Here is a 9,904-nt window from a genome sequence, read left to right as displayed (position 1 = left end):
CTAGTTTACTTGCAGCATGGTGACACAGCCACGGAGAGGTAAAGGACAGGGTATGGCATTGTCTATTTCCTTGCTTATAAGGATCCGTCAGTACCATGTTGTGGAATGCTTTCTTCATCTTTTGCTTGCTCAGCAGGTAGATCTGGCCATTGACTGTGGTGCATCCACCAAATAACTCTCTGTCCAGACATTCTTCTAGAACTGTCCATTCGTCTGTCTCCACAACCAACCTTAGAGCCTGGCCTCCCAGGAGATAGATGGCCCCGTTGAGCTCTGTTGTGAGAAGGTCATACCTACGGGACATACACATCTATTTTATAAGGAACATGTCCCAGACAAAAGTTTGTTGAAGCAACCTAGTTCAATGACTTTCAACCTAGTAGAACTAGTACAAGCTCTGAGTTCACTTACCTGGGCAGAGGGGAGTAGATGACCACATCCCATTGGTCCTCCTTCACCAGGTATCTCTGAATGCCGCTGTACACCTCCCCATTCTCATCCAGTCCACAAGCGACATAAATACACAAACCCAGAGTGACAGTGGCAGCCATCACCACAGCCTGCGCCATGGGGCTAACCTCCTCCCAGCCCTCTGCTCCCAGCAACAGCTTCTCCACGTGGGCCACAGGCCCCTTGTCCATGCTTCCCCCCAGGACGTACAACTCCTGCCCCAGGCCCACAGAGCAGTGGCTGTCTCTGGACTTCTGCAGCGGGGGGCCATCCACCCAGCGCTGGTTGCCACACTGGTACATCCGCACCCAGTCCACGCTGTACCAAAACACATCACAGAAGTAGCCGCCAGTGACTACAATGTTTTCTCCTGGGAGAAGTAGAAAATAAGAGACTGACATAAATTACTTGATTTATCACTCCTATGGCTTATTCAAGTATACATACCAGTGGCGGTCAGTGGCGTTTATGATGAGGGAGGACAATTGTATTTTTCATGAGCATGGTCTTATTTCTATTACAGCATGTTGGATGACTGTCATTCATATTCCATTCACCCAGTTCAATGTAACATCGCTAGGTTTAGGCTACTACATGATACTTGAATTTTCCATATACCCATCATGAGGTTGCAACAACCTAGCCTATGAATGAAAGTTTACGACGTAGGTGCACACAGGTCGAGAGAAACATTTGAGATGACAGACAGTGACACATGGACAGACAGTGACACATTCAATACCGCCTTGTACACTCTTGCCTGCATCTAGCTTATCTAGGGTGTAATCATTAGTCCAACAGTTGCAAATGAGAGTTTCTATTGGACAAATTCAGGTATTTTTCGTTTGCTTCCGTTTAAGAAAAGTTTTTCAACAGAATCGGTGGAATGAATACACCCCTAATCACGCATAAACACAGTTCACTTTCATAGCAGCCACGTTGTATTCCTTCTCGCCTCTATGCGCTCTCCTCCTCTCACCTTCGTTTGTGGACTTCAATGAACAACACATCAGCTGTATGTGACCAGGCAAAAAAACCTTAACAAGCCAAACCATGTCAAACCATGTCATAACCGTTACACACAGCCTACATCATTGTCCTCATATTAGATAAAGTAACGTCCTAGTCAACATAGCTAATAGAACTAATGCATTAGTAAACCCGCTACAATCATGCAGTAATGTTACAGTGTATAATCAGTAAGCAGTTACACCTGCGGGCCCCGGTGGCAATAAATTAATAAAACCAAAAGCTTACCTTGACTTGGAAGAGTTCCAGTGTTGTGTTGGACAGTCATAGCCAGCTAGCTAACATAGCATCCCTCTGTTTGAGTCGGGTGTTTGAGTAACTAAACTAGCCAGCTGCATTTGTTAGCTAAGTAAGTGAAACTGAAAGTGAAAAAAATGACACTCTCTCTCTCTCTTGCTTCTCCTTCATTTTTGAAGAAATGAATTTGTTGAAAACGGTTCAACTTTTGTCTTTCTCTCTGTTTGAGTCAACTACTCACCACATTTTATGCACTGCAAGTGCTAGCTAGCTGTAGCGTATGCTTTCAGTATTAGATTGATACTCTGATCCTTTGATTGGGTGGACAACATGTCAGTTCATGCTGCAAGAGCTCTGATAGGTTGGAGGACGTCCTCCGGAAGTTGTCATAAATACTGTGTGAGTCTATGGAAGGGGGTGAGAACCAAGAGCCTCCTAGGTTTTGTATTGAAGTCAATGTACCAGGAGGAGGACGGAAGCTAGCTGTCCTCCGGCTACACCATGGTGCTACCCTACAGAGTGCTGTTGAGGCTACTGTAGACCTTCAATGTCTTTTAATCTATTATTATTATGTGAATATATTTAGTAAAGTTGTATCTAAAAAGGAACACTTTTTCAATGTTTTACAATTTTTATATTTATGAAATTCACGGAGGAGGGTGGTCCTCCCCTTCCTCCTCTGAGGAGCCTCCACTGATACATACTCTTGATAGCATGTTGATAGCATGTTGATAGCAGTGGCAGAGCCCCACCTGTTTTGAGCCTCACCTGTTTAGTTAAAAAATATATAGAGTTGAAGTCGGAAGTTTACATACACCTTAGCCAAATACATTTAAACTCAGTTTTTCACAATTCCTGACATTTAATCCTAGTAAAAATGCCCTGTTTTAGGTCAGTTAGGATCACCACTTTATTTTAAGAATGTGAAATGTCAGAATAATAGTAGAGAGAATGATTTATTTCAGCTTTTATTTCTTTCATCACATTCCCAGTGGGTCAGAAGTTTACATACACTCAGTTAGTATTTGGTAGCATTGCCTTTAAATTGTTTAACTTGGGTCAAACGCTTCGTGTAGCCTTCCACAAGCTTCCCACAATAAGTTGGGTGAATTTTGGCCCATTCCTCCTGACAGAGCTGGTGTAACTGAGTCAGGTTTGTAGGCCTCCTTGCTCGCACACACCTTTTCAGTTCTGTCCACAAATTTTCTATAGGATTGAGGTCAGGGCATTGTGATGGCCACTCCAATACCTTGACTTTGTTGTCCTTAAGCCATTTTGCCACAACTTTGGACGTATGCTTGGGGTCGTTGTCCATTTGGAAGACCCATTTGCGACCAAGCTTTTACTTCCTGACTGATGTCTTGAGATGTTGCTTCAATATATCCACATAATTTTCCTTCCTCATGATGCCATCTATTTTGTAAAGTGCACCAGTCCCTCCTGCAGCAAAGCACCCCCACAGCATGATGCTGCCACCCCCGTGCTTCACGGTTGGGATGGTGTTCTTCGGCTTGCAAGCCACCCCCTTTTTCCTCCAAACATAACTATGGTCATTATTGCCAAACAGTTCTATTTTTGTTTCATCAGACCAGAGGACATTTCTCCAAAAAGTACGATCTTTGTCCCCATGTGCAGTTGCAAACCGTAGTCTGGCTTTTTAATGGCGGTTTTGGAGCAGTGGCTTCTTCCTTGCTGAGCGGCCTTTCAGGTTATGTCGATATAGGACTCGCTCTACTGTGGATATAGATACTTTTGTACCTATTTCCTCCAGCATCTTCAAATCAAATCAAATCAAATCAAATGTTATTGGCCACATGCGCCGAATACAACAGGTGCAGACATTACAGTGAAACGCTTACTTACAGCCCTTAACCAACAGTGCATTTATTTTTAACAAAAAAGTACAATTAAACAACAACAAAAAAAGTGTTGAGAAAAAAAGAGCAGAAGTAAAATAAAATAACAGTAGGGAGGCTATATATACAGGGGGGTGCCGGTGCAGATTCAATGTGCGGGGGCACCAGCTAGTTGAGGTAGTTGAAGTAATATGTACATGTGGGCAGAGTTAAAGTGACTATGCATAAATAATTAACAGAGTAGCAGCAGCGTAAAAGGATGGGGTGGGGGGGCAGTGCCATATAGTCTGGGTAGCCATGATTAGCTGTTCAGGAGTCTTATGGCTTGGGGGTAGAAGCTGTTGAGAAGTCTTTTGGACCTAGACTTGGCACTCCGGTACCGCTTGCCGTGCGGTAGCAGAGAGAACAGTCTATGACTAGGGTGGCTGGAGTCTCTGACAATTTTGAGGGCTTTCCTCTGACACTGCCTGGTATAGAGGTCCTGGATGGCAGGAAGCTTGGCCCCAGTGATGTACTGGGCCGTATGCACTACCCTCTGTAGTGCCTTGCGGTCGGAGGCCAAGCAGTTGCCATACCAGGCGGTGATGCAACCAGTCAGGATGCTCTCGATGGTGCAGCTGTAGAATTTTTTGAGGATCTGAGGACCCATGCCAAATCTTTTCTGTCTCCTGATGGGGAATAGGCTTTGTCATGCCCTCTTCACGACTGTCTTGGTGTGTTTGGACCATGACAGTTCGTTGGTGATGTGGACACCAAGGAACTTGAAGCTCTCAACCTGTTCCACTACAGCCCTGTCGATGAGAATGGGGGCGTGCTCAGTCCTCTTTTTTTTCCTGTAGTCCACAATCATCTCCTTTGTCTTGGTCACGTTGAGGGAGAGGTTGTTGTCCTGGCACCACACGGCCAGGTCTCTGACCTCCTCCCTATAGGCTGTCTCATCGTTGTCGGTGATCAGGCCTACCACTGTTGTGTCGTCGGCAAACTTAATGATGGTGTTGGAGTCGTGCCTGGCCATGCAGTAATGGGTGAACAGTGAGTACAGGAGGGGACTGAGCACGCACCCCTGAGGGGCCCCCGTGTTGAGGATCAGTGTGGCAGATGTGTTGTTACCTACCCTTACCACTTGGGGGCGGCCTGTCAGGAAGTCCAGGATCCAGTTGCAGAGGGAGGTGTTTAGTCCCAGGATCCTTAGCTTAGTGATGAGCTTTGAGGGCACTATGGTGTTGAATGCTGAGCTGTAGTCAATGAATAGCATTCTCATGTAGGTGTTCCTCTTGTCCAGGTGGGAAAGGGCAGTGTGGAGTGCAATAGAGATTGCATCATCTGTGGATCTGTTGGGGCGGTATGGAAATTGGAGTGGGTCTAGGGTTTCTGGGATAATGCTGTTGATGTGAGCCATGACCAGCCTTTCGAAGCACTTCATGGCTACAGACGTCAGTGCTACGGGTCGGTAGTCATTTAGGCAGGTTATCTTAGAGTCCTTGGGCACGGGGACTATGGTGGTCTGCTTGAAACATGTTGGTATTACAGACTCAGTCAGGGACATGTTGAAAATGGTCCTTTGCTGTTGTTCTGGGATTGATTTGGACTTTTCGCACCAAAGTACGTTCATCTCTAGGAAACAGAACGCATCTCCTTCTTGGGCGGTATGACGGCCGCGTGGTCCCATGGTGTTTATACTTGCATACTATTGTTTGTACAGATGAACGTGTCACCTTAAGGCGTTTGGAAATTGCTCCCAAGGATGAACCAGAAATTTTTTTCTGAGGTCTTGGCTGATTTCTTTTGATTTTCCCATGATGTCAAGCAAAGAGGCACTGAGTTTGATGGTAGGCCTTGAAATACATCCACAGGTACTCCTCCAATTGACTCAAATGATGTCAATTAGCCTATCAGAAGCTTCTAAAGCCATGACATCGTTATCTGGAATTTTCCAAGCTGTTTAAAGGCACAGTCAACTTAGTGTATGTAAACTTCTGACCCACTAGAATTGTGACACAGTGAATCTTAAGTGAAATAATCTGTCTGTAAACAATTGTTGTAAAAATTACTTGTGTCATGCACAAAGTAGATGTCCTAACCGACTTGCTAAAACTATAGTTTGTTAACAAGAAATTTGTTGTGGTTGAAAAACTAGTTTTAATGACTCCAACCTAAGTGTATGTAAACCTCCGACTACAACTGTATACATATATATGATTTGCATGTTATTTTGGCATTAATATGTGTCACATATCAGTTTGCAAACAATGTAAAAAATAATAATATTTGAGTTAATAAAGCCACATACAAACATGGTCTATTTTTTGCTTTCTTGAGGAAGGCAGCTCCAAAATGCAGGTGTTTCAGCCTAATTCAGTGTTTTCTGTGGTGGTGGGGCAGCCAGCGGAAAATACGAAGCGTAGGAGTTGGTAATGTTCACTAGTAGCGCCGTGACTGGCTCAGTGTTCTGTCACTCATGGGGACACTACGTCACCGCAAAATCTACGGGGAGAGCTCGAAAAAATTAAAACCCCTTGGGTGCTGCCATAGAGTTTCATTAGAAGTGCCCATCCAAGAAGGCTCAAGGTCATTGGCCACAGATAAAATGACGTCAAATCACGTTATATCTACCGTAGCTTTGATCGGACTGATCATGTCAACATCATACTTTCAAAATCTTAGCTAGCAAGCTAGACAAGCAGTCATCATCATGAATCAAGTCGACAATCTACTGGCAAATCCTTTTCAATCCTTGTCATATGAAGATCAATTATAGATAAAACGTATCTGTGTTCATCGGCCATTGCATATAAACATTACACAAGTTGTAAATCGTAAATTCAACAATGAGTGGTTTGGAAGGTCATCCAACTCGGAATTCCAAGTCGGGAACTCGGTCCTCTTTCTAGAGCTCCGACCTGAAGATCACTGACGTCATGATTCGACCTTGTTTTTTTCTGAGTTCCCAGTTGTCTTGAAAGCACCATAAATCCAGAGAATGCCAGACTTCGATGACGAAGTTTGATGACAAAATATACCCACAAGAAGGACTGCCGCGCCACCTTCCTGTTCAAGTGAGCACAGCACAACAACTTGAGTCCAAAAATGTATTGTATGCTGCTGCATAAATGATGTAATATGGCAGGGAGATATGTACAGTGGAGAGAACAAGTATTTGATACACTGCCGATTTTGCAGGTTTTCCTACTTACAAAGCATGTAGAGGTCTGTAATTTTTATCATAGGTACACTTCAACTGTGAGACACGGAATCTAAAACAAAAATCCAGAAAATCACATTGTATGATTTCTAAGTAATTAATTTGCATTTTATTGCATGACATAAGTATTTGATACATCAGAAAAGCAGAACTTTATATTTGGTACAGAAACCTTTGTTTGCAATTACAGAGATCATACGTTTCCTGTAGGTCTTGACCAGGTTTGCACACACTGCAGCAGGGATTTTGGCCCACTCCTCCATACAGACCTTCTCCAGATCCTTCAGGTTTCGGGGCTGTCGCTGGGCAATACGGACTTTCAGCTCCCTCCAAAGATTTTCTATTGGGTTCAGGTCTGGAGACTGGCTAGACCACTCCAGGACCTTGAGATGCTTCTTACGGAGCCACTCCTTAGTTGCCCTGGCTGTGTGTTTCGGGTCGTTGTCATGCTGGAAGACCCAGCCACGACCCATCTTCAATGCTCTTACTGAGGGAAGGAGGTTGATGGCCAAGATCTCGCAATACATGGCCCCATCTATCCTCCCCTCAATTCGGTGCAGTTGTCCTGTCCCCTTTGCAGAAAAGCATCCCCAAAGAATGATGTTTCCACCTCCATGCTTCACGGTTGGGATGGTGTTCTTGGGGTTGTACTCATCCTTCTTCTTCCTCCAAACACGGCGAGTGGAGTTTAGACCAAAAAGCTATATTTTTGTCTCATCAGACCACATGACCTTCTCCTATTCCTCCTCTGGATCATCCAGATAGTCATTGGCAAACTTCAGATGGGCCTGGACATGTGCTAGGTTGAGCAGGGGGACCTTGCATGCGCTGCAGGATTTTAATCCATGACGGCGTAGTGTGTTACTAATGGTTTTCTTTGAGACTGTGGTCCCAGCTCTCTTCAGGTCATTGACCAGGTCCTGCCATGTAGTTCTGGGCTGACCCCTCACCTTCCTCATGATCATTGATGCCCCACGAGGTGAGATCTTGCATGGAGCCCCAGACCGAGGGTGATTGACCGTCACCTTGAACTTCTTCCATTTTCTAATAATTGCGCCAACAGTTGTTGCCTTCTCACCAAGCTTCTTGCCTATTGTCCTGTAGCCCATCCCAGCCTTTTGCAGGTCTACAATTTTATCCCTGATGTCCTTACACAGCTCTCTGGTCTTGGCCATTGTGGAGAGGTTGGAGTCTGTTTGATTGAGTGTGTGGACAGGTGTCTTTTATACAGGTAACGAGTTCAAACAGGTGCAGTTAATACAGGTAATGAGTGGAGAACAGGAGGGCTTCTTAAAGAAAAACTAACAGGTCTGTGAGAGCCGGAATTCTTACTGGTTGGTAGGTGATCAAATACTTATGTCATGCAATAAAATGCAAATTAATTACTTAAAAATCATACAATGTGATTTTCTGGATTTTTGTTTTAGATTCCGTCTCTCACAGTTGAAGTGTACCTTTGATAAAAATTACAGACCTCTACATGCTTTGGAAGTAGGAAAACCTGCAAAATCGGCAGTGTATCAAATACTTGTTCTCCCCACTGTATACTGTAGCTAAGAAAGTAATATTAAGTGTATGTTGTGTAGTAAGCTGTTAGTAGGCCATGTGCCTCATTCTAATAATTTGGTCCCTTTCCCCCTGTTTTGGTCCCTTTCTTACTGTTCTGACTTGGTGGTGCACATGTAGCCTATAGCCTGTTTTAGAGAAATGTAGTCATTGAATATTGTAAGAGCTTTCATTTTCTGCTTATATGCCCCCTTTATTTATCCTACGGTTCTGACTTTGTGTACAGGGAGAATACTGTAAGAACGGCCCATGTTCTTAATTCTGTCGCTGTACATTTCAAAAGTGCTGAACAAATAGTTATATTGACTACGTCCATCCTAGCTCGCTTATGAATTTCTTAATTGAAATTATGGATTGCCTGTTATCCACTCGTCATCCCCTTATACCGTAGTTTTACATCTTAATTGTCAGCCATATCAGCTGTTTTTGAAAAGGCAGTAAATGAGGCTGAATTAACAGACAGGATCCGCTGATAGCCAGGTGTAGCAGTGGTAAGGATTCACTCCATGGTGCTGAAAAAAAAGCTCTGCTGTTGGGACAGCTTTATGTAGGCCTTAACAGTTTGTGGGCACCGTTTGTCACCATTATAGTGCAATGAATGTATTGTTTAGTGTTGTGTTATGGCTTTGCTGGCATGCATCTAAAACATTTAAAAAAAAATTGCCCCACCAAGGTTGACATGCTAAAATCGCCACTGGTCAACGTTATAGTGCATTTAATATATTGGTTAGTGGTAGAGAGACTAATTGTCTTGGTCATGTGGCCCTCCGAGTATGTAGAGAGTCTCTCTGGCCCGAGTCCGAGGTACGGACCTGCTCATAGACCAGCTAGTACGGAAATTGTAATTAAGTTTACAGATAAATGTGGCTCGCGGGTCAGACCCTTTGAGCCTGGTGAGCAGATCAGTGATGTAGGGCAGAGACAGGCTCTCTGGACGCACCAGCTCCACCAACTCCATGAAGTCCTCCTCCCGACTGGGGTCAAAGGTTGCCCAGCGTAAAGTCCAAGGCTTGATCCTCCCTGGGTACAAACAGGTCATCACTGGCAAGGAGGTCTGCCAAACTCTCCTTGGACAGGTACATGAAGTCCTCCTCTGTGGCGATAGCAGGTAAGTGGGTGAGTGCCATCTCACGTGCTGCTGTGTAGAGCTCTCGGCAGCCCAGCTGCCTAGCGTAAGCCATCATGCCCAAGCAGTTGCTCGGATGCAACTCTCTCTCCAGGAACTTGCGCATAGGATCCTGGGTCTCTCCAGCTTGAAGGAGTCTGCAGTCTCTAGGATCCTCAGTACATTCTCTCTGCTGAGAGGTAGCTTGGACGTCTGAGTGTATTCCATCAGGACACAAAACTGGTCCACACCCACACCTTTGATCTCAACGTGGCACTTGTTCTGAAGAGCCAGCTGTTGACGGTTCACAAAGAAAGACTCTGTCTCTATGTGAAGAACTGAGTCAGGTATCACATCTATCTCAGGCTCCTCGTCAGAACTGTCATCCTCGGGGTATAACACAGGAGAAGCTGTTGCTCTTACAGTATAAGGTACCAGCTCTGGATTTCTGCAGGCCAT

At 44.6% G+C, this 9,904-nt stretch overlaps 1 pseudogene across 1 annotated transcript; it reads right to left on the bottom strand.

The window, feature by feature from the left end:
- On the bottom strand, positions 1-9,904 carry LOC311131027 (kelch-like protein 23; annotated as a pseudogene). The gene is made up of 4 exons: positions 9,084-9,904; positions 8,434-8,441; positions 412-820; positions 1-293 (listed from the first exon to the last, which is right to left on the bottom strand). The product of its transcript is annotated as a kelch-like protein 23 (transcript).

Source organism: Coregonus lavaretus (genome assembly GCF_964263955.1).
Source record: "Coregonus lavaretus genome assembly, chromosome: 6".
Taxonomy (NCBI): domain Eukaryota; kingdom Metazoa; phylum Chordata; class Actinopteri; order Salmoniformes; family Salmonidae; genus Coregonus; species Coregonus lavaretus.
Note: the sequence above shows the minus strand (reverse complement) of the source record. Positions and strands in the feature narration are given on the sequence as shown.